This window comes from Bicyclus anynana, chromosome 4, assembly GCF_947172395.1.
Source record: "Bicyclus anynana chromosome 4, ilBicAnyn1.1, whole genome shotgun sequence".
Lineage (NCBI taxonomy): Eukaryota > Metazoa > Arthropoda > Insecta > Lepidoptera > Nymphalidae > Bicyclus > Bicyclus anynana.
Genome location: NC_069086.1, coordinates 11105410 through 11132123, shown reverse-complemented (window position 1 = coordinate 11132123; position 26714 = coordinate 11105410). Strand labels below are relative to the sequence as shown.

Below are 26714 nucleotides of genomic sequence, written 5' to 3'. Positions count from 1 at the left end.
AGTTTTGTCAAATCTTAATAATATGATAGCCAGATTTACGAGAAACGGTAGACTGTGCTAGTTTAATAGCCTGTGATGAAAAGACCTTTATTTTATAAAAGCTGTTTGGGGAATTAAAATTAAGCTTCATCACTTCACTTGGACTGAGGTCTAGATCGTTGAAAGCTGCTTACTCCCAATCTCCAAAGTTGCCAATCGAACTTTATGATAGGAGCATGGACTAAATAAGTTTCAGCTTTTATAATCTTACTATACACTGAAAGCTAATAAATGTAATACCTACTGATAGTTGTTAAATAAATCTTTTGAGACGCGCGAAGAGCGTAAGCCAAATTCGAGTATGGCTCACACGAGCCACGCTAGTGCGACACTTTGAACAGTGATTTCTATTAAAATATACGCGAGAGAAATCGCAGGTTATAGCTATACTATTATAGTTCTATTATTATACTCGATATCTGTTTGCGCGTTTCTAGTTCACTGTCCACAGAGTTTTTAATGCTTGGTAATTATTTAACTAGGCCAAGGTATTGCTTTTTGAGCGTAAATAATTTTATTGTTTGTGAATGATACTGAATAACTTACTATATTGTAAAAGAATGAGGCCTTACAAGCTTTATTACTACGACTATTTATTGTATGGCTTGGGAATTGTAAGTCACTAAAAAGTATTTTTAGGACATTTCTTTAGCAGTTGCATAACGTTACTTTATAATTGGGAGGTTTGTTTTTGGGTCAATTTAAGAATTAATAACTGTTTATTTTCTTGGTGGAACTAGATTTCCTACCAGTAATATCAAATTCATTTATTTAGTAACAAGTACTTTTGACTCTACCACCGGTTCGGAAGGCAGATTCCTAGTGAGAATAACCGGCAAGAAACTCGACAGTTGTTCTTTTATAATAATGATTATTAACGCTTTAAATTAATTATAAGTTACAATCTATTTACATTATGAAGATGAAAGCTGGTCTAATTCCCTCAAAGGCTTCTTGAGGGAATTAGACCATGATTTCATTGAGAAATCCTTCCATCATCCAACATACCTACTTTATCACGTTAAAATCCTTACCAGCAAGTCACATTTCGCTATGTATCGACGTCGTTAAGCAATATCTTTAGTACAGTGATGGATTAGGTGAAGCTAAAAACACGTAGGTATAAAACAAGCCGGATCATCGTGATGTATTACCTTCCCGAATAAACGTTCTTATTGTAGCTTTTGCGTCCGATAGGATTGCAAAATCCCGGCATATTTTTAAACGCCTAAAAGAGGATATTTAAAAATTGGAAGTGATTTATTATAATTTCTGAGTGTTATTTTTCTTTACAACCATTCATCATCATCATTATCAGTCGATAGACGTCCACTGCTGGACTTAGGCCTCTTGTATGGACCTCCAAGCACAACGGTCTCGAGCCGCCAGCATCCAGCGGCTCCCTGCAACCCGCTTATATCCTCGGTTAGCCAGGTGGGAAACTTTAAGATAGATTGATTATAATCATTCTATCTTAAAGTGACCTTGTAGGATAGAGGCTACCTATCTTCTATAGTTTTTTATTTAATATTTACGTATCATAAAAATATAGCTAATACTATTAATGGATAAGTCTTTATAGTATTTAAACTAAGGAAGGACTTGTGTTATAGACACCTGTGCTCTACCCTGCTTAGATTAAACAAACTAATGTATCTATAGTCTTTATAACTTCATCATTAACAACCCATTCGGCTCACTATTGAGCACGAGTTTCCTCTCAGAATGAAGGAGTTAGGTTTATTACTTTGTCTATCTATAATCCATAATATATAAATATAATAAATGTCAGTATGTTGATATTTCTATAAGTGAACCATTGAACCGATGGTGCATGACTTGTTTCCGACTGATAAGGCTGCCTTTCCTGTTTATAAAAAAAGATCACTTTTTTCTCTACATTGCATTGCAATGCATGCGGAGTACTACTCTATATTACTAACTATCTAGAAGCAAATGAAAACTAAATGTATTGTGTTCAAACTCAACTAAAAAGTTCAAGTTAGGCAGGTTATTTTTCTCGCTTATATGGACAGTAATGGACTTTCCCCACTATGGGATCTGTCTGTCAACGTAAAATCGTAAATACCGTTAGTTTATCTATCTCGCGAGATTGTAAACTCCTACATACTCCCAAGAACCGGAAAATGAGTGGCTTAGAAACCAATGATTAGGTTAGGTATTTTTTAATTTGTGTAGTTACATACAAATAAAAAAAAACCCTCACAATCTACCGTATAATAACATGTTAAATTGTAAGCCGTATGTTGAGGCTCACAATAAAAAGATAGACTATAAACTAACAGTATTTCCAATTTTACGGTGACATGTCCGTGCCAAAGTATTGACCAAGTAAGTACTTTGTTGGTTGGTACCATTATGTCGATCTGTATTCCACACTAATATCTTCCTCCGGCATCGCTGTATTACGATCTGTCAAAACCAATCAGACAACAAATTGGTGTACCGCAATAGAATAATATAAAGAATAATATAATATAATACATCATATTTCTCGTCACGTATTGGGTTACCGTTCTTTGTTACGTGAGCCACTTTCTGTGAGTGAATAGGACCGAAGGACTGAGATGTGCGTGGAATATGATTAATTATTTCTTACTCACGAACTATAAAGGTCGCCTGTGGCCTTCCTCGGTAGACATACCTAAGTTTCTCAATGATATCTATATGGACTGCACTTTCTAGAGTAGCTACTATGGTTAGGTGTTGCTAATATTAATTGTATAGCATTACTAGCGGACCTAGTCAAGCTTAGCTTTGACTTATGTGCACTTCTTCCCCAGTCCTACCCTTCGCTACTCCTACTTTACCCCTATCCTACCCCTACCCTACCCGTAACCTACCCGTACCCTACCCGTATTCTACCCGTACACTACCCCTACCGTACCCCTAACCTACCCCTGTCCCTGCTATATACCTTCCCTACCCCTATCCTAAAAAAAGTAGCCTATGTCACTCCATCCTTTCAAGTATCTTATAAAATCACGTCAATTCGTCGCTCCGAATTGACGTGAGACAAAACACATAGTTAGACAGACAGACAGTCGACAGATGCACACACTTTCACTATGTCATGTTTTCCATATTTCTAATTAGTAGAATCATTATCTTTATTTCTTTAATTTTAGTTTTTCGACTAATTATCACCACAATCTAATAACATGGTTTGACGTTTCTAAAAGTTCTTGTAAACTAAGCCTAATTGAAATAAATGATTTTTCACTTTTTGATTTTTTAGTATCATTATCAGCAGACCACTGCTGTATGTAGGCCACTTCTAAGGACTTCTAAACATCCAACGGTCAGCATGCATCCAGAGACCCTGTTACTTGATCAGTGATGTCATCGGTCCTAGGATAGGAGGAGGTCGACCACCATTACGCTTTCTGCGCTTCGTAAAAAATGTATAATACTAAACTTCATAATAATAATAGATATATTCTAATTATAAATTATTCCCGCAGGCGATTTAGATCTACAATGTTCTGAAAAATCAGCTTACCTACAATTTTCTCCTTCTTTCTACCTCCTTTTTTTACTCACAAAACACAAGGTTTGTAATTAAAGCAGCATATGTGTAAGTACAATCTTCCTGTTTGCTCTAAACAACTATATTTTTTCCCGGAATACACGAATAGGATGCCCGTCTCCAGAGAACGCTGTCTCTAATAACGCAATTTTCCGTATATTATTGGTACTCATCAGACAATATCAATTAGATTTTGGCCTCCTTTATACACTTAATAATATCTGCACCACATCCTCCATAATCCGGAGGGTGTGGGTTCTAATCCGGTCCATGGCTTGCACCTTTAACTTTCCAGTTGTGTGAATTTTAAGAAATTAAATATCACATGTCTCAAGCGGTGAAGGAAAAACATCGTGAGGAAACCTGCATACCAGGGAATTTTCTTAATTCTCTGCGTGTGTGAAGTCTGCCAATCCGCATTGGGCTAGCGTGGTGAACTATTAACCTAACCCCTTTCATTCTGAGAGGAGACTCGATCGACTCGCCGAATGTGATTTGATAATGAACGAATGAATGAATTAATACCTAGAGTAATTGTATTTTCATTAGGTAATTACCTATGTACCTAGTAACTATGTACATAAAGTTCTAATTTCAAAGGGAAAAGATGTCTCTAGAAACTAAGAAATAGAAAGTCATCCAGTCTTTAAAAGTGCCAAGACTTATTGGAGAGGTCCCCCATCTATTCAACTTTACATAATGAAAGGAATCCGCGGCGGGGGAATTAAAAAGAAGTCCACTGCAATGCTTTCCTAAATAAATGAGCTCTGCGTTCAAGTGGCGTTTATTGCCTTATCTCAAGAAGAATGATAGCATTATAGGCGGGACAAAAAACTCTTACCATGTCTTTGAACCTTGGCAGGAAGCCTTGAAACCGAGCCAATTCCGTTGCATCGCGTAGGCTAAGCTTGGATGTGTTTTACAAACTTCGTATCGAATAAAGACATTATTTTTGAAATGAAACTCTTTGGGCTCGGTGTCGTAACATTTTATTAAATTTACAAAGTTTCAGGTCTTACATAATTTTTATTTACACGTCATTAGAAAACTTTTATGTTACAATACTTAACATTTATTTGATAACATTTTAAAATTTTTAACAAAGCTTAAAAAAATTGTTCTAGAGCTCTTAAAGCTCATAAATTATATACTTATTTTAAAAAAAAAAATTATTTTAAGTCGTTTTTAAAACATGACTAATATTCTCTTTCTTTTAAAGCATCTTGCTGATATTTAACTCGATATCCAGACCTCGTAGCTACTATTATATGCCCTTACCAATTGCAATGACAAGAATTTAAATAAATTAAAAAAACATAACCAAAATTTACTATCCCGACTATAGTAGTTATTTAGTTTATTATTACTAGAAATTTTGTTAACTATTATAGCAAACACACAGCGTAAGCTTTATCGCCACCACACCCAAATGACGACCACGACGACACGTCAAGAGTGTAACGACGAAGAAGAAGAAGCTTTATCGTTTTAAATGTGGTATTATTCTGTGGTAGCAAGTACAAATGCCGATACAATTTCACCCCATTGTGGCATAGGTATATCCGGTACAAATCCTTAGACAAAACTAAAAGTGTCAGCAAATTGACGCAGTTTGTTCGTAAGCGTTTTTACCCCTCGAAAAATGCCTCCGTTCTTTTTGTTTTGTTCTTGACACGCCCCGTACATGATCTGGCGTAATGTTGGAAATGGAATTTGCGTAAATTGAACTTCGCAACTTTGCCTCAACAGACGACTCTTTCGTCATCCAAATACATATAAACGAACAATTGGAGGGAGTAAATATTTCATTTATGCTAGCTTTTTTTAAATTCTTTACAAGTTAGCTCTTGACTACATTCTCATCTGATGGTAAGTGATGCTGTTTTAGATGGAACCGTGCTACACGTTAGGAGGAGGAAGAAAATTCACACCCTTTCGGTTTCTACACGACATCGTACCGGAACGCTAAGTCGTTTGGCGGTACGTTCTTGTCGGTAGAGTGGTAACTAGCCACTGCCGAAGCCTCCCACCAGCCTGACCTGAACCAATTGACAGAAAACCTTGTAAATCCACTGCACATACCATTGCTCCACGGAGGCCGTCAAACTAACGCTTTGCGTGAAAGAGAAAATTCAACCGAACAAATGTGAAAAGGCAAAATTGGGCATTATCAAAATGATTACTGGACACATAAACATGCTTAATGTGCAAAACTTCGGATGTAAACACACCTATCGGAAATAAAGTAAAGCCTTGAAATAAAGTAATCGCTTCTGTTGTGAATCCTACGTAAATATCTTCACATCATCGTTAAAACGAAATCAACTTAATAGGCTTTTCGGGGCACGGTAAAGGCCAGCTGTAAATATTAAACTATATCCCCAAAGGTCACATCGAGGTTGCACAGACTGCGGTCAGCGTTGCCTATAAAATCAGCCACTATGAAGTCGTTTTACGTTGTTTATTTTATTACGATTCAAGAAGAAACAAAAGACAAGTTTATATTTATACATTACATTTACGGGTATATATTACTGGCAGACGCCCCGCGATTTCACTCGCGTAATTCCCGTACCCGTGGGAATACATGTGTAAAATATAGCATAAGACACTCACAAATAACGTGGCTTTCTATTAAAAAAAGAATTTTAAAAATTAGTCTAGTACATCTAGAGATTACCACCGACAACCAATTCACAAACTCACAAAATTGCTTTATGATATTAGTATAAATGAAAGTACCTTTATCCGGCTTGTATATTATTTAATTCGTGAAGCAATGTGGTAATTTCATGGCTCAATATTATATTTAATTTAATTACTAAAATATATTCTGTAATTCTTTTTTAACTATGTCTCATATAAAACCTTTTCTAAAAGAATAATTACTTAAATAATAATATTCACTGTGTAATAAAACTAGCGGACGCCCGCGACTTCGTCCGCGTGGAATTCAGTTTTTCACAAATCCCGCGGGAACCATGGATTTCTCCGGGATGAAATGTAGCCTATGTGTTAATCCAGAGTAAAATCTATTTCCATTCCAAATTTCAGCCAAATTGCTTCAGTAGCCGCAGCGTAAAAGAGGAAGAAACATACTTACACACTTTCATACTTACACCCAAACTTTCGCCTTTATAATATTAGTGTGATTTATACCTAGTATGAGATACTAAAATAGACGGACATCTCAAAAAGGTTGTACTATTATACCATATACGTTATACCATTTTATAATATCGATTTTACCATAAAAACCTCACAGCGAAACGTAGTTTGTGTGAAAGTTAGCAGTTATTTCACAGGTTTCGAATGTAAATATCAATAGATGACGAACAATTGCTTTCTAACGTAACCAGTCCGTTCACTTTCCCCAAAATCGGTAATCATTATCATCAAGTTAATTATTTATTTTTATGATTATTCACTTATTAAATCATAATAAGTCTTTGGTAAAATCGGATTATATATTTTTTTTTTTCTAGTAGGTACTAATAGCCAAGTCTTTTTTAAACATGACAATATATTCATCTTTCTGATTGCAATTTCCTTTGCTGTGAGCTTATCAAAGTCTGTGCAATAGTCGAAATTGCTTCGTTGGTCCAATGGTTAACCTATGTCTTCAGACCACGAGGTCCAGAGTTCGATTCCTGGAAATATAAAAGTCGTTAGTCATCGATCCCGTTATCATTAATATGATAATAATCATTTCAAAATCAACCACCAATCCGCATTGGAAGAGCGTGGTGGGTTTTTAGCAATAACCAAACCCAAGTCTATCAATTTCTTAATGGATTTAGTTCCAGTGCCATAGTCAGTAATATTTGTGTGTTCCAGTGCCATAATCAGTAAACAGTGAGTGAGGTTTAGTTCAGATTAGTCTAAAGTAAACCAAATTTTGTTCTATCAAAAAAACATAATAGTAGACACAACATACAGTAGATAGAAACTAAATTAATTAGCTTTTAGCCAAGAGATCCGCGATTGATCTTCGATAACGCCAATACATTTAGTTTTTTTCATCCTAGTGCCATTATTTACCAAGCCAAAGTTTCTTAATCCTTACTAATATCGCAAATGTGAACTTAGTGATTTTGTTTTCAACACTTATTACAATTTACATGCTTTAATTTGGTATAAACTTTATCAGGAGTCGGTAAGTATATAAAATATATATTATTCTCGAGTCAAATACATTTTACGCGAGAAAAGCCGCGTGCCAATAAGTAACCGAAAAGTCATTTTAGTACGATTAAAAAAAATCGCAAAACGTTTATTGAAATGTACCTATCATGGCGGCCGGACAATCTGACCTCCTGGAATGCTGTAGGTAAAATGAACTATTCGATAGTTCATTTTGTCAAATCGCGTTTACTAACGTATGCAAGGACAGTACAGTTTAAACGTGTGATATTTTACAAAATGGCGCAGGCGGTCAGTGGACGGCCGGGCGGTTTACAAAGGAATCTCCGGAATGCGACCAATATACCGCGTTGGAATGACGTATAACTATAATAACAACCACTAACGTAGCCTAGTTTTCTTTTATTGATACACAGATTAATCAATAATAGGCAGATGGAGCGTACGGTACACGACGGTGTCGTAGGCGCTCCAAATACAAAATTCGAAAACGAATACATTCTCGAGTCAGTACGACACGAAGCGTCGCAGCATCAGTAACTTCCAATGTTGTTATCAAGAAAAATGGCGTCTATCGTTTTTAATTTATAAACTGTTTATAAAAAATAAGATGGAGTATTTTTATTGGTAATTATTGATATTAATTTACGCAATTGTTGTTAGTGTTAAATCTTGAAAAACAAATTATGAAAAAGTTTGTATATGCGGATGCCAAGGAGACGCGCGACGTTTTTGTTTTTATGGGTTTTACCGGCTTCACCACGCTGCTTGTAAAGACTCACTCTGTATCATCTTTACTCTGTGTGTTGATAATAAAAATTCTGCAATTGTGAAGGCACGACCTTGCATTTATCTGGACGTGAAGAGTTTGCGAATGTCTCAGACTTTCAGCGATCGTGCCGTCTGGCATGCAGTTATTTCATATTATTTTTACACTCTCGCTAAATTCTAGCACGTTTGCGATTCACACTGATATCGGGAATATATCAGATTTCGATATCTCAGTTTATATAGGAAACGTTATAAAATCAGAAACTCAATAAACGAGCATTATTCTCCCACAAAATACAGATGTTCTCTGAACTTATTTCATTAGAAAGTAGTTCACATAAAAGGATTTGCGGGCTTCCGCTATAGTCTTCTTTTGTATATATATATAAAAGCGAAAGGGCATTCATGACGATACCTCGAAAACCGCTTAACGTAGAAAGATGAAATTTGACAGAGAGGTAGTTCATAGTTGTAGACATCCGCTAAAAATGGATTTTTTGAGAGGATCAGATTAAGGAGGTCTAAGTCGCAGGCGTCCGCTAGTTCTACTAATATTATAAACGCGAAAGTTTGTATAGAAGTTTGTTTGGATGTTTGTTACTCTTTAACGCCTCATCTAGTAAACGGATTTAGCCTAAATTTGGAATGGAAATAGATTTTATTCTGGATTAACACATAGGCTACTTTTCATCCCGGAAAAATCCATGGTTCTTGAGGGATTTGTGAAAAGCTAAATTGTACGCGGACGAATCGTGGGTGTTCGCTAATTAAATATGAAATTCTCCAATTATTCTTCCTACAATTTGTAATCGCAGAGCAGTATGACACTCGTAGGTACTCGTAAGTATATCGTAGAGAAGGAAGTCGATATCATTTGACGCTAAAGACTTCAACGCGTAAGCTGGTTTAACAAGTAGCTTACGTAGTTGCGTACGGAATGTAAGCGAGCGATTTCTTTAAGAGCTAAAGCTGACGTAATCCAGGCGATTTTTTACGCTAAAATAAATGAGGTATTTAGAATTTTACAACCTTTATGAATCTCGTAATTTATATAACTTAAAGAAGTCTCAAATATTGCTCAACCTATTATTTCAAATTTTTAATAAATATAATATTTTATTTAAATATTATCTTCAAGTACGTAATAATTTTCCGTTATATTTAGAGCGTGGCTAAACGCTACTGCAAGAACGGAGAAAATCTTTATGAATAGGAAATAAAATAATACTCGTTTAACAGGGTTATGTTATTTTTCTTTACATTTTGTTATTACCCAGTATGACATAACTTTGGTGGCTATGCAAATATTTGCTAGTTTTTTCCAATTTCATATGTAGGTAGGGCAACATTATATCGAAATACAAACGTTTGGTAATGTTTTTAGAATACTTTCAAAAATTATAAAAATGACTATAATTGAATTCTGAGTTATTAAAATCCATTTTCTATGATATCCTTTTTTAGAAAATGTGAGGCATTTTAAACATGACCAAAACTCCTTTCCCTTCCAACTATAGGAAAATTTGACGGCCTCCGTGGCGCAGTGGTATGCGCGGTGGATTTACAAAACGGAGGTCCTCAGTTCGATACCCGGCTGGACAGATTGAGATTTTCTTAATTTGTCCAGGTCTGGCTGGTGGGAGGCTTCGGCCGCGGCTAGTTACCACCCTACCGGCAAAGACGAACCGCCAAGCGATTTAGCGTTACGGTACGATGCCGAACCGAAAGGGTTGTGGATTTTCATCCTCCTCCTAACAAGTTAGCCCGCTTCCATCTTAGACTGCATCATCACTTACCATCAGGTGAGATTGTAGTCAATGCCTAACTTGTAAAGAATAAAAAAAAAGTACTCTATACTGAACCGGAATCGATCCTCAACCTTAGATTTTTTCCCAACCATTTAACCGCGGAGATATTGAGTCTTGAATTACGTCAGGAATCTTTCTTGCAAAACACTATTATGACCGCCACGCCAATGGGCTATTCAAAATTACAAAAACCTAATTCCTCGTACACAATAACTATTGTTAGTGACATGTACATGACTACTAGAATGTGAAATTGAAACGAGTAAGATATGGTAAGAATTGGCCCCGCCGATTGTGCACCAAGAGTCTGTGATAGCCAGATAAACTTCTTTCGAGAAAGGCTACAAGTTTGACAGCCTATGTGTCTACTACTATAGGTAAGTTCGTTAGCCAATAGAGATGATGACAGTTTTTTAAATTGTATATAAATTAAAAGTATGCTAATAGTAAAGCAATTTTGTAAAAGGAACAGGGTATCTACGATCATTACTTTCGGAGCTACAGAGATTTAAAGGGGCAGATTTGCGCCACTGGCGCGGATCCCTGAAAAACGGCCCATACAAAATGGCACGAACTAATGACGTCGTAGGCAATGTAATGATCGTTAGATTTGTATGTGCGTTCAAACAAAATTACTAATATCTTTGTTATTTGTGCGTTTATGTTTATAGTTCACATATTAAAAAATGTCATATATAATGTAAGGAAGTTAAAACTGTATGAATTTTCATCTAATTACGATAAAAGATTTTTAATAGATTTTGAAATTTTATAATCTCATTTATTTTGCAAACAATCCAGACAATCTTTGCTTTTTATGTATAAATTAGTTAACATTGACCTCATTTACCCGAATGTATCATAAAAATCAATATATTCAAACCTCGTCATCATCCCCATTATGGATTGGTGGCTTTGAAAGATAGCCGGTTTTAAGGGTTAGTAACCGTCCGAGTAGGTATATAGCGTATTATTTCAATTTGTCCTCATCATTATATGAAAAATCATATCCCCAGTCACCAGTTTATTAAGCTTCGCGGAAACCCTCCGAAAAACACCACTAAAGATTTTTTAAAGAAAACTTTAAAGGTCTCTAGCGAAGCGTTGCCACAAAGCTAATGATCTGGAGAATGTAGACATTCCTCATGATATTCAGTAAAAATCGTTTTATACTTGGACAATTTGAAGACAATAGCTCAACGGCTAGAGCGGTCAAACTCATCACTGAGGGGTGGTGGTTCGATCCCCGACCAGTTGGTCTATTGTTGTACCCTTGAGACATGCCTTTGCCACCTTTCAAAGCCACCACGATCCATAATTGGCTATCGTTGGTACTGACCTAATGCAGGAGTATGTGCTGACAAATTTTCATCCTTCCTAAAATAAGGTAGGTCTGACTACGGTAGGCTCTCGGTCTATTGAACAATAGCGGGAAACGTGTCGAAACTGCAGTCGGCAGGTCGTTACAAATTGCATAATTGATACGAATTAGTCGAAACAATGTAGTACAAAAATAAAATAATGAATAAATTGTTAGATTGTTTACAATCCGGCCAAACTAGAATTACTATCAAAGTGGATAATGATTATAGTTTTTATGCAATTATCGCTGGAATGCAAGTATGTTGAATAATTATTGTATAATATAACATTTTTCATATAATAATTTACTAGCTGCTTCCTGGGGTTTCACCCGCTTTAATCTGTACTAATATTATAAAGAGGTCAAATTTTGAGGTCGTAGGGGTAATCTCCGGATCTACAGAATAGAAGTTGAAAATTATTTTACCAATAGAAAGCCACATTATTTGTGAGTATTATAGACTAAATTTTATTCAACACTTAAATATCTCTCTATGTCAAATATCATCCAGGATTGTTTAACTTTTTGACCTGACGCATTTATATTAGTAACTAGTGGACCCGGTCAAGCTTTGCTTTGACTTATGTGCACTTCTTCCCTATCCCTACTCTACCCCTACCCTACCCTTCCCTACCCTACCCCTACCCTTAAACATTTGTATGGGAAATAGAAAACGTTTGTTTTTATGGTTTTCCCGGCAATTATTCTAAATTTTCTCACCTTTTAAACCTTCCCTATACCTCCACCAACATTTCAAGACAAGATAAGATAAATCCGTTCAGCCGTTCTCGAGTTTTAGCGAGACTAACGAACAGCATTTCATTTATATATATATATAGATATAAACTTCCTATACTTATTTTGTTTGTAAAATATTGAAAACAGACGGGGAGACAAAAATAAAAAGTATAATATAATTAATAAAAGATGTCAATCAAACCTTTATATGTCACCCATGGATAAGGCAGTTATCTTTGCATATCCCCTTCCTTCCGAAACTATATTTTCCCAAAGTGAACATCACAGGAATAGTTCACAAACGGAATCCTTCACAATATGCATTTGAATTGGGAATGCATACCGAGTGATACTCGAGTTCAAAACGTGCTCGTCTCTATGATTCTTTACGTTTCTTTAAGGCTTAAACTGAGCGCACATCGGGATAAAAGTGCCATACGTTCGAATATATAAAACTATCGATAAAAGTTTATATCGAAATAGTAAAATAATATGGCTTTTGTTCTCTTGTGACGAAGGTTGTTATAGTTACTTATTTTATTGGTAACTAGCTGACGGCACGCGGTTTCACCCGCGTGGTTTTTGTTCCCGTAAAAATATGGGGATAATATATAGCCTAGCCTTCCTCGATAAATGGGCTATCTAACACTGAAAGAATTTTTCAAATCGGACCAGTAGTTCCTGTATGGTTGACTGTGACAATTACAACACTTGACCAAATTCAATAAGGCACAATTCAGGCAAGTTCATCCCATCATCATCATCGATTTGCATCAGGCATGATTTTAGTCAAGCACAAGTTTATTGGCCAAAATAAATCCTATATGTACTGTTTTTTCTAACTAAGGTATTCATTGTATTATGATGATATAATAAGTTAAGAAAACACTGTGATAGCATATATCTATGCTATCTCTATACACAGTGTTTTCTTCACTGACACTGAGTGAATTTACCATGTACCCGCAGTTTCACCGTAAATCTGAATCGTAATAGCTGACAGCACAAGACAGATCGCCTCGTCGGCTACAGACGAGGAGAGCCAACCCTACGTAATGAGATTAAAGATAAGGACAAAATAGATAGACAGGCAAGTTAGTAAAAGAAAAACGTGTCAGACCCAAGCCATTGTTATCTGCTATAATATGCTGTAGTACTTATGTACCCTATTCCATAAAAACAAAAGGTTTGGGTACACATTACCGTTATTTCAGCATTATATTTCTATCTTAGGTAGGTACTTGTGTATATATTTATTGTATCATTTGATCCATAACACAGTTTTTATGAAACAATCGTATAAGAAATGTGATGTATCAAGGACGGCGAGATTTATCATCAGACTAGCTGACGCCACGCGGTTTCACCCGCGTGGTTCCCGTTCCCGTAGGAATACGGGGATATTTTATAGCCTATAACATTCCTCGATAAATGGGCTATCTAACATTGAAAGAATTTTTCAAATCGGAGCAGTAGTTCCTGAGATTAGCGCGTTCAATCAAACAAACTAACTTCTTTATATTCAATCGCCTATATTTTATAGCCTCAATAGCTCAACGGTAAGAGTGGTCGGACTCATCACCGAGGGGTGGTGGTTCGATCCCCGCCCCGTTGGTCTATTGTCTTCATCATTATAAACCCATATTCGGCTCACTGCTGAGCTCGTGTCTCCTCTCAGAATGAGAGGGGTTAGGCCAATAGTCCACCACGCTGGCCCAATGCGGATTGGCAGACTTCACACACTCAGAGAATTAAGAAAATTATCTAATGTGCTGGTTCCCTCACGATGTTTTCCTTCACCGTTTGAGAAACGTGATATGTAATTTCTTAAAATGCACACAACTGAAAAGTTGGAGGTGCATGCCCCGGGCCGGATTCGAACCTACGCCCCCCCTCCGGAGTCGGAGGCAGAGGTCATATCCACTGGGCTATCACGTCTCTCTATTGTCTTACCCACTCCTAATATATTTTTCCCGACTAGTTGGAGGAGAATAAGAATATTGAATGGTCATATTTAAAAGATATGGCAAATATTCTTTAAAAAAAATTACCTAGGAATTCTTTCAAGTTTATTTTATCAAATTGGTTTGTACTTATTCTTTATATTACTTTTTATATAATAAAAGAAAATAATCGAATAAAAAATCCCTTAGTATGTTCCGTTACATATTTTGTATGAGAAGTAATATAATACCCATTACGCGACAAGGTTTCCTGTTCCGGCGTAAAATATCTTATTTTCTACTTTTTACAGCCCCGGGGAAGGACGCGTTAGATGGGAATTCCTATGCTATACCGCCGACACAATATCAAGTTACTTTATGTAATGTTAACTTTAGTAGAGGCTTTGAGTTGATAGTTACTGTAATAAATTATTAACAACTAGCAGACGCCTGCGACTTCGTCCGCGTGGACTTCAGTTTTTCACAAATTCCGCGTGACCCATGGATTTTTCCGGGGTGAAAACTAGCCTATGTGTTAATCCAGAGTAAAATCTATTTTCATTTCAAATTTAAGCCAAATCGGTTCAGTAGTTGAGGCGTTAAAGAGTAACGAACATCCAAACATACATTCATACAAACTTTCAAGTTTACCTAGGATGACCATAATTATTATAGCCAGAATTGGTATTTATAAGACTAACGATTGATATGATATGTCCAACAACATAAAACTCAATTTGTTTACTATCTGTTTTCTACTATTCAATTTGCAAAAATAATTTGTTTGTTTTAAGAGATGTTGAATTATGCATAGTAGGTATACGTTTTATTTTTAAGTTTATGATCAGGTTTATTGAAATCTGATCAGAGGTGATTCCTCTATTTTAAACTCGTCGACGAATTTGTCGCTTATTACACATCTTATTCGAATTTGAACTTTGTTTCTACAGGATGCCAAAATTGAAATGTGACATTTTAATTCTAACAAAACATAGTTGCCACGGAAACGAATATTATGGCAACGCTATTAATAATCTACTTAGATAATAACAATACCAACAGTGATCATGATCATAGTTGTGATAGCGATTTTATTTCTTGTAAGAATTATTTATCCAGAATACAGTATCGCACGACAAGGCAATGGTATCAAATGATACATACATATTATAATCCAAATAAAGCCGTAGGCAGTTTCGGTTGTAGCTGTGCTATTATAGATTTACCCTGTGTCATGTTCTCTAATTCTAACAAGGGTTTTTGTTCCACCGCCCGAAGGCTTAGGTGCTACTTATTCAAACACAGCACTTCTAATAACATCTTTTGTTTAAATATGTATATGTTTTACATTACCTGCTACTTTATAAAGTAATGTGGGGTTTAAAGGTATAATTATGTTATATGTTTTTCTTATTAAAACGATTTTGAACAAGTAACTATTAGTATTGTTACATAAATAAATATTAAACAAAGTAAAGTCTGTTTTTTCGCTAGTTAAAATACAAGTGCCCAAAATACAGTTCGAAGTGCCCAAAGTGCTGGAGCTCAAAGTGCTGGAGCCCAAAGTGCTGGAGCCCAAAGTGTTGGAGCCCAAAGTGTTGGAGCACAAAGTGCTGGAGCCCAAAGTGCTGGAGCCCAGAGTCTTGGGGTCACAAAGTGCTGGATTGGAGATCCTGCACCGGAGACCTTAGTCTTTATTAACGCCCTACTGAACCGAGGAAATCAAGGGTTGCAAGGAGTCTCTGAATGCAGTTGACACAAAACCGTGTTTTTTGGAAGTTCTTAAAAAGAGTTTTATATTCGGCAGTGGACGTCAATCGGCTGATAATGATGATGATGTCACACAAAAAATCTAGCTAGACTGAACATTATTTCGATGACAAAAAAACGGTATTTTGAACCAGAACCAATAACTGACGTCCTTTAAATGAATCACCAATGTAGCAGGTTTTTTTAATGTAACGGTCAGTGTCCTTTACGTTCTTTAATAAGGTGATTCACGGTTTTGCCCATGATAAAATATTAATGGGTTAAATTCTTTCGGTTCGTCATTTACTAAAAATATTTTTGTATATCACCTTAAAATCTTCATTGGATTATACGTTTATGATGTATCGGAATTATCGGAATTATCCATTATTAGCAATCCATTATTAGCAGATCATTTTTTAAAAAATAAGAATATTTGCCATATCGGGAAAGGAAAGCCATGTATTAGGAGTGGGTACGACAATAGACCAACGGAGCGTTGATGAATCCAACCACTCTTACCGTTGAGCTATTGAGACTCTTTAAAATTAAACCCATAACTACATGATTTTACTAACGTATAATACTATACATAATAATACTTTATGTACATAGTACATACGTAGTGAAAACCATTAAGAACCTTGAGCTTACTATGTCGCAGTTTGTAGGGTATGCTTGCCCATGAAGTCAAAGGAACATGGTGTGCAGGTTTCACTGGCATAAGACCATATTCCTAGCAAGAAAGTCCTTTGAGGTAACGCTCAGGATGAGGTGAATCAACAATCAAAATAATATAAGAACTACCTTATATTGTCTACTTAATAGATTCATTAATATTATATTCTCAAAGATTATTGTATTTAATATTACGTAAATTCTTGAACTGTAAAAATATCAAGTAATAGTTCGTTTTCGTTTCGTTTCGTTCGTTCGTTCGTTAAGATACACAATACTTCGATATCCACGATTAAAAAACCGGCAAACGTTGATCACGTTTCGCCACTTGAGAGTTGAAGTACGTTATCGATGTCTCCCAGCTAAGTGGCTGACCCAATTTCTTGGGACAAGTTTGTTCTGACATTCGAGCGTTAAAAATTTTACAATACAAAAGGTTTTTCCAAGTCATTCGAGTACAGGAGTATCGTCTTATTACCGTTATATATTTTGATATCTGGCAACGAAATTGCAGTTGATGTTTTTACTATAAATTAGGATGCTATTGGATATATACTCAAGAGGTTCTTGTTGATCATAAGAGCACTCTAATTTCGAGTAGTATTATGGATTACATATATGTACCAATTTGTAGGATTGTTTATTATATGACTGGAGGTTATAAGTACGACTATACTGTGAAGGGATTACTTATGAAAATAATAATAATATAATAAAGCCATTTATTTATATTTACAATTTACAATATTAACAGAATACTATTATATACATTACAAGAATTATTAAGGAAGTAAACATAAAAAAAACTAAGCTACACCTATAATATAGAACGTCCAACTCCTTCCACTGTTTTCTGTCTGTCTATTATCATCCAAAAGGGTTACTTACTTACTGACTGACAAATTATCGACAAACACCTCAAATAAATGGTAATTGCACCAAGCGGTTTCATCAGCTTATATTACTGAGTAATAGATTACTCAGTAGGATATTACCTGATGATCTATGAAAAGGATTTTCGGATATTTCAGTTTTAGTTGGGGATAAGAGGAAGTTGATATGATAATCTTTGAAGTTTGTTTACTAGATAATAGATATAAAAATATATATAATTTTACGACACCATAATAATCGGTTTCATTCATTGAATCATAATATTCGATATTTGCTGCCGATGCTTAAAAATAATCTTAAAATTCTTGATCACGTTAAGCCTCTTAAGAGTTTAAGTTAATTATCAACGCCCTTCAAAGACAATGGATTATTCCTTGGGACAAGTTTGTTCGTATACCTTGAGTGTCAGAACAAACTTGGATATAAAATATACAAAACGTATAATATAATTATTTTGATTTTAGGTGCACATATATATCCTACTAATGTATTGTTGTCAATGTCAAATTTTGGATAATTATTATGATCACACAAACAGTAAATAAGATATATTTGGATAAAAGACCCAGAGTTTACAATATAGATAAAAGCCAGAATCTTTTTATCCGTTGTTATCAGTTATTTCATTATTTTTATCTAATGTATCTGAAAAATGTGGCATTTGCATGTATATGTAAGGATGGATGTTTGTTACACAATCGCACCAGAACATATGTATATCGGATGTACGTATGTATATCGGATCTGGATAAAACTTGACATAGATCTATTTAAATTAACAATTTGTACAGAAACGGGATCTACGCGAATATAACTTGGTAGGTCATCTACTATATAAAAATAAGTCGGGTTTTCCTTCCTGATGCTATAACTCCAGAACGCACGAACCGATTTCCACGGTTTTGCATTCGTTGGAAAGGTCTCGGGCTCCGTGAGGTTTATAGCAAAGAAAATTCAGGAAAAGGTAGGCGTGGGGTAGGGTAGGGGTAGGGTGGGGGTAGGGTAGGGTAGGGGTAGGGTAGGGGTAGGGGGTAGGGTAGGGGTAGGGTAGGGTAAGGTAGGGTAAGGTAGGGTAGGGGGTAGGGTAGGGTAAGGTAGGGTAAGGTAGGGTAGGGGGTAGGGTAGGGGTAGCGTTGGGTAGGGATAGTTGAAAGTTTACATCGAGTGTCACGCGGACGAAGTCGCGGGCGTCCGCTAGTATTTATATAATAATAATCCATTTATTCATAAGAAAGTAGGTTTTTAGAACTCCTAAAATATATACATACTTTCTACCTTGACAGGTGTATGAATATTAAAAATATTATTATAATATTAACTGCTAATTCCAATAATTAAATATTAAATCGATGAACATGGTCCTAGCAAATAAAGAATTACTATAATTTGCATTCTTAACAATGCATGGGGCATTCTTAACAACAAATGAAAATATTCTAATTTCAATTTTAATTTTGATTGAAGTAATAACAACTATTTTATAATCGTAAGAGTAACTCACTTTGCTTCATTACTAAAGAACACAAAAATATAAAAACTGAACTCCACGGGGCAATATCATATTTTGTCAAGTTTTATATTTCGTCCGCAAGTTTCATATTTTGCAGTACTTTTCCCTACTCTACTATTTTACGACACCATAACATATAAAGCGAGACTTTAATTTAACTTCAGTGAGTAGACAACATAAGCTTACATCGTAAAACAACTTCCCTGCCAACATAAAAGCCTATTCGGTGAATATTATGAACAATAAATTATATTAAACAATAACTGTACCGCTTTGCGGTAAGTCACTTGTTTTTTTACAAATTTCGGAGATTTGTTTGATTGTCTTCAATAATTTTTGTTGTTACAAATAACAAAATAAACACGTGAAAAAAAGGATTCCCATATTGTCTTTTTCTAATATACACAATACACATGACTGTCTAATGAGACCGCAGTATTTGTCAAGAGGTTTGTACGAGCGTGAACTCTGTACAATATTTTGATAAAGAGGTGAATCGTCGAATCCAGCTCGGCTGGGAGACTGCACGACATTTTTTTCGTCCGAAATTCCTCAGTGCTTGAAGACGAGAGTCTTCGAAGAACCGATGTGCTTGAAAGAGGCCTATGTCCAGCAGTGGACGTCCATCGGCTGATAATGGTGAAGAAACCCTCTACTATAGTCGAGCCCGAGAGCTAGAAGAACATGAGAGGAAGGTCTTTACAGTAATCTCCTGAGAAAGACTTAGCTTAGGTTAGAAGGAGGACTAGCTAGATACGATAAACTTATGAAATCGTAATTAAAACAATTATTACCACGTTCTAAAATATACAAGCAGCTGTTAATACTTCGGACCAAATATCCAAAATTGGGACCTGCTTACTATTGCTGACAATAATTATAAAGTTATTTATAATAGCTATTTGCGCATAGCAGTTGGCAAACCTGTTTTAGATCACGACCAAGTATGGTATGTGAGTGGCGACGCGAGGCGTGGTGCACCGAGGCCGTCTACTGCTAAGAAATTGAAAGTATTACTTAAGTTATAATCACGACTATGCTTGGCTTCACTCTTTGACCTAGCATTTTACCTGTATGGACCTCTGAGTGTTGCTTCATTAGTGAGATTCATGGTCCGGTGGTATCAGAGCAGTGAATGTTTTCATAGCTTATTGTTGATTTCTATTTGCGTAGACATAATACGAACTGAATAACGACTAGGTGTAAGTAAGTTGACTGATAATCTTTTAGTCTCGACGGACATATTTGAGTGATCATCAGGAATTTATTTATAATGCTCAAGCTGGTGAGCGATTGCAAGTGCATTAACTACCCATTTTTTTAACTCATATGTGTATAGGACATAATGAGATAGTAAGCTACTGTTATAGTTAGACAATTCTTAGAGATAAGCCGAGTTCTAGCTTCGATTCCCAGTTTGAGTCGACTTATTATCTTACGAGACTTTCTGTTCTATCGTGGGGAGTTACCTACCATCTGTTAACGAAGTACTGCCAAGCAATTAAGCTTTCCAGAACGACGTTGCAAAGAAACCAGTCAAATGTACCTACTGGTTGATTAAACAGTAGCCTGATTGATTAGAAACATAATTAACTTCATCGTCACTTAACATCAGCTTGTAGATAAATCTCTGTTTACCACCAGGCTAACCATTAACATAACGGACTAGTTAGATTTCCCTTCTCTACTCCCCTAAACTAAAAATGATCATTCTGATTGTTAGCATACTTCTGATATTACCTTTATATGTAGGTATTACGCAAAATATCGCAACTAAGAAATTATAATAAATTAGTAAAATTTACAAACAGAGAGAATTAATGTGTTTTTATGCAGTAAGTAATTGATGTAAGAAGGTGAACTACTTCTCATTAGTATAAGCAATGCTTGCGAAATGTCCACAGTGGAAGTAATATTACCTACAATTTGAAACCATTTGGCTATTTTACGTTTAAACCAATTCATTCATGCATTATTTATCTATGTCATTATATTTTACAGTCAAATTATAGTACTATTAAAATGACTTTCGCAATATCTGCAAGTATCTGCATCTTAAAAATCAGATTTTACATTATCTCTTGAAGTTAAGCTTGCTGTTTTAGGTATCCTAGTAAATGGTCTATTTTCTTTACGTGATCAACTTTTACGATACTTTAATGACTTTTATCTAACGATAACTGTCCCATTCCACCTGGACATGTTCCAACAACTCGCTAAAGAAGCAATAACATTTATCTTAGGTGCTTGAAGTGGCTAATGAAGTAAACTTCTGCTGTAAGCTGTGATGAAGTTTTAACTACTCGTATTTGTAGATAAAGTGCGGGTTAATAATAATTTCAACCACTATTTAGCTTGAAAAATGATGCCAATTATTTTTATTAATTTACCTGTGTCTCGCTGTTTCCACTTCTGTAGAAATAAAAGAATAAAAAACAACATTTCATCCAGAACCGTTCGGCTTTTGAGCATGAAGTAACAAACATCTGTGAAGTAGTCGTTAAGTTTTCTAAAGTTTTACAATATTTTGCCCAATTTCTAGAAATCTAGATATCTACAAAGTATCAAAAACATAAAAAAGATAAATGAAATCGATAAGTCGTTCCCTAGTTATGGCGTGACGCGTGTGAGAGAAATAAGGTTTCATTTTTCGTTTACATGGAAAAAGAAAAGTTGTTTTTACGATTTTTACGTTTCTTTTTCTTTATAAGAATCATCTTTGTGGCCCGAATTGGTCGAGCTATTCTCGAATTTTGCACTTACGATCACAAATTTACTGTAAGTCAAAAATATTGAAAAAATATCAAAATATCGAATGATTTTGATAAAGTTACTTCCTTACACGTTCCTTAGAAGGGCTACAGAGCTTCAGTTATAACTGTACAGTTTTATCTAATCGAAATTTCAATAAAAATCATTAAAAAAAACTATACTGTAAACAGTTCGTTTTTTTATTGTTTATGTACCGTAGTTATTAGTTTGTTAGTTATTAGTGTGACCTCAGCGGCGTCTGATGAGGCCCGAAGAAGCATAATAGATGGGCGGAACGACTCTCTAAGGACGTCTCCTCTGAGACTCAGACCTCGGTTAAGAGAGCCGTTGTGGAAGGATGTTTTGGCCTGAGTGTATCAGTCTGGGCGCCCCCGAGATCGTGAGTTAGTAAGCCCACGTCCGGGTGACGTCAGATATCGGGGACCTCGTCTTCACCGGCAAAGATGCTATGTATAGAACAATTCGTCTGTTTAGTTAAAACTATGCTTAAGACTACACGTCTGTAACACGGGTAATGAGTATGATTTCGAATTTTTTGCACTGCTGCCAATGTTCCTTAATGCAGACTTAAAACGGTAAACTTGATAGTGTGTGGCCGGCGTTATTAGCACATTTCATGAATTACTATTTAGATAAAATAAGTAGTTCTAAATCCCAGTTCTCGAATATTAATTTTCTTTAAAGAAATCACGATTAAAACATTCCGCAAAAGCATCATATCTTCCATACACGTGAATATGTAATCTTGTACGTTGTAACCTTGATACAGCTGTTCACGTATATCAATGTTTTATTGTAGAAAGATTGTTTTGTACAATAATTACCCTTTTGTATCTAAAACAGCCTCGCTTGCCGCTTCCTGAGATACGTTTCGCTGAGAACAAAGGCTCTCCCCACATATCAGCACTTCAACAAAGACCTCGCAAACTGTTTTGTATTCTGTTTTCATATCATTTACATTGTTATTTTATGAATGTTGAAAACCACCGACTTTGGAAGTTTAATGCAAGAATTTTATTAGGGTTGCGTTATTTTCTTTCTTCTTTTACGAGAATTGTAAATCATTTTACTTATACGATCTTACTACGCTCTAGTTTTAGCTTGGTTTTCATATCATTATTATTATTAGATTCATATTTGTGACTACCCTCTAAACAAATTGCCAAAGAAAAATTTTAAAATATACAAACAATAACTCTAGCAATTTGAAAGTCTAAATTGTTGCGCATTCAAGTTTCATTTTGTAATGTAATTAAATATTTTGATTGCAACGCATTGCCTCAATTATAGTTCAACGAATTGTGAGTTATTTCATTGACTCAAATTATTTAATGTTCAATCTAACTGCGGTTTTACTGATTAGAACAAGACCGAAGTTAATTTGATGGACGTCCGGCATTTGCTTAATTTGCGGTCACTCTAATAGGGACGCTGTGACGTCACGGACGCAATTGGGCAATTGCTAATGTTGCTGTTATAGAGTCAAACAATTAAAAATATTGAAGTCTCATTGCCTCGACTGGTGACAGAAGGGCTGGCTCATTTTTTGCGCAAAGGATCAGTCTGGCTGTCCAGCGCGGCAATGCAGTCAGTATTCTTGCCACCATTCCACGTGGGCATGATTTGTATAATTATTAGGATAAGTTAGCTTAAGTTCCATATTGTATTCAGTCTCATTATCTAATGAATATTTAGACAGTTGCCATCAATTTGTTATAAATATTTTAAAATTACGTCATCGAGTGTGTTTAGAGTCGTCATAAAATGTTTCGCAACAGGTGATAAATAAATACAAATTACGATCTCATATTTCATATACTCGTAATATCAATGATCGGACTCATCGGTCGGTCGGTCGGACTCATCACTGAGAGGTGGTTCGATCTCCGCCTCGTTGGTCTATTGTTGTACCCACTCCTAATACAGTCTTTCCCGACTAGTTGGAGGGTAATGAGAATATTGGTCATATTAAAAAAATCATATGACAAATATTCCATTAAAAAAAATATTTGAAGTAGGTAGGCATAGTTCACACAAGCTTTTGAAACGTCAGGTTTCGGTTTGTAGTGACTCTACCAGTTTCGAAAGGCAGGATCTGCTAAGAAGAGCCAGCATTCTACTCAAAAGTTTCAACAGTTCCACATAAAAACTATAACTTGTGTATGCAAACAATATATCTATCGCATACCGGTTGTGGATCCAAACCGGGAAGGTGATCAACTGACATTTAGCTCGAATTCTTCCGCAGAGCGACCTGTCAATTAATAAACCAGTTTAAAGAGGCAGCTTGTAAAATTCGTCCTGGCGCAGGTTGGCAAGTCTCCATTGTACTATGTGTGTCGGTGGAATGACGGATGAAAATCGGCAGTCAGTTAGACTAGTTAGGTTTCATCATCATCGTCATCATCATCATTATCAGCCTATATTCATCTCATTTCTGAGCTAGAGTCTCCTCTCAGAATAAGATAGGTTAGGCAATAGTCCACCACGCTGTTCCAATGCGGATTGGCAGACTTCACACACGCAGAAAATTAAGAAAATTCTCTTGTATGCAGGTTTCCTCTCAGACAGTTAGGTTTAAATGAATATATTTATTATGATTGTAATTTTCTTAAATTTTCATTACGGGAAAAGACGTGTATATTGGTGCAGTTGTTAACCTATGTGGCTTCGTATCACGATCACGAGATTCTGCGGGTTCGATTCTATGACGTTTCTAAAGTCTTTTTAGACCAGGCCTAATAAAGAGTTCTGAGTCGGGCTTAGAAGTACGAGTACGATGTATTGAGTTATTTTTTCTTCCAAGAAATTCTCAGTAAAGTTTGACCTTGTAATGGGCCATTAAATATGCTGGTAATAAGGCAAAGACTGACAATGAAGAATACAAGTTAATATAAATAAATATAATATGTTGTATTAATAAACTGTTCTGCTTCTAAGTTGCCGCTACCATCTTAGACTACATGCAAAATATCGACGATCTTTTGTCGTGTCGTATGGTATTGGAAACAAACATGATACAAAAAACATCCGCCTGTTTAATTTTGCATAATATTATGTATAAAAATAACGCTTGAAATTGATGAGAAATGAAAATATTAGCATTTCACATTATCTAACATTTTGTTACATAAAAAATATATTTGGAGCACCTTTGATGCGTCTCTTCTTACATAAATAGTTTTAGAAATTTTACTGCACTTAAAACTATATTTAAATTAATAATGTCTGATATTTAACAACATTATTGCTTAGATTATTATATATTTATATTGATAATAATATATAACAATATTATTATCAATATATCAATTATACAGGATGCTGCGGAGTATTTCCCGTAACTCTGGGGTTATATTGTTTACCGAAAATTAATTAAAAATGTTCAATGAACATGTGTTGTAATATTACCAAAAGTAATATTTTCGGAGTAAATAATATTTATTTTGTTCATAGATCGTAAAATGTGTCCCTTATACGCATCTTTATAATTATGATGTAGGCAAACTTTTAAATTCAAGGATATATAAAGGCGTGTTTCTACTACATGTATAGTCAGATATATTTCAATTACTTTGAAAGAAAATCAAAAATCTTTTATTTTTTAGTTGAAAAAATATTAGTTATGTAGTTCGGCTCCTATAAGTGAACTCGTGAACACCTTGACATTGGAAATACTCCCGAGCACCCTGTATATAGTTACATAGATTTGATTCTATTCATTCTAACTTTACTACGCCTTTGTGAATTGTTCATAGCTATCTCTAATTCGATTTTCCTCTCGACAGGAGCCCCCTTTAAGATCCTTCTCCGTTACGTTACCCTAGCAACTCCTTATCGCCTAAGAATAGATTCAGTGAAGAACAATAGGTACGCCCAAAATCTATATATTACTACTAATACTAGCTGACGCCGCGCGGTTTCATCCGCGTGGTTCCCGTTCCCGTAGTAGTATGGGGATAATATATAGCCTATAGCCTTCCTCGATAAATAGGCTATCTAACACTGAAAGAATTTTTCAAATCGGTCCAGTAGTTCCTGAGATTCATCATCATCATCATATCAGCCGATGGACGTCCACTGCAGGACATAGGCCTTTTGTAGGGACTTCCAAACATCACGATACTGAGCCATCTGCATCCAGCGAATCCCTGCGACTCGCTTGATGTCGTCAGTCCACCTGGTGGGGGGTCGGCCAACACTGCGCTTACTAGTGCGGGGTCGCCATTCCAGCACTTTGGGACCCCAACGTCCATCGGCTCTTCGAACTATGTGCCCCGCCCATTGCCACTTCAGCTTCCTGAGATTAGCGCGTTTAATTAAAGAAACAAACAAAACTCTTCAGCTTAATAATATTAGTATAGATATAAAAATCAATGCCACTTTTCGTTGTAATTTTATATAACTCAAGAACGGGTTCTATCCAAACCAAATGTTTAGGCTTTGTTTGAAATATTTAGAAGGTAAATGGTTTTTGTGAAGTTTTCACAAAATCGGTCGAGCGATTCTTCATTTATGACATTTTTTCGAAACAAATGAATTCAGGGGTAGTGCACGCCATTCAGCACATTAAATATGATATACTTTGAATACTTACTATGAACTAACTGCGAGTGTAAAACATAATATTTATTTATGTATTAGGTACACTCGTAGTTAGTTAATAGTAAGTATTCAAAGTTTAAAGATAAAAATAATCAAGAAAGGCCAAGTGAAAGTGTGAGGAAATAAGAAGTGAAGCGGGAGGGTAAGAGAC

At 35.5% G+C, this 26714-nt stretch overlaps 1 protein-coding gene across 2 annotated transcripts in view; it reads left to right on the top strand.

Annotated features, from left to right (window-relative positions):
* LOC112054829 (mucin-5AC) overlaps positions 1-26714 on the top strand; it is a 94720-nt gene that overhangs the window by 9183 nt on the left and 58823 nt on the right. The window contains exon 2 of one of the 2 annotated variants that reach the window (XM_052891489.1): positions 14667-14735. The exons of the other annotated variant lie outside the window; for it this stretch is intronic. The gene's annotated coding sequence lies outside the window, so the exon portion shown is untranslated. The remainder of the gene's footprint in view (positions 1-14666; positions 14736-26714) is intronic. 2 annotated transcript variants of the gene reach the window in all.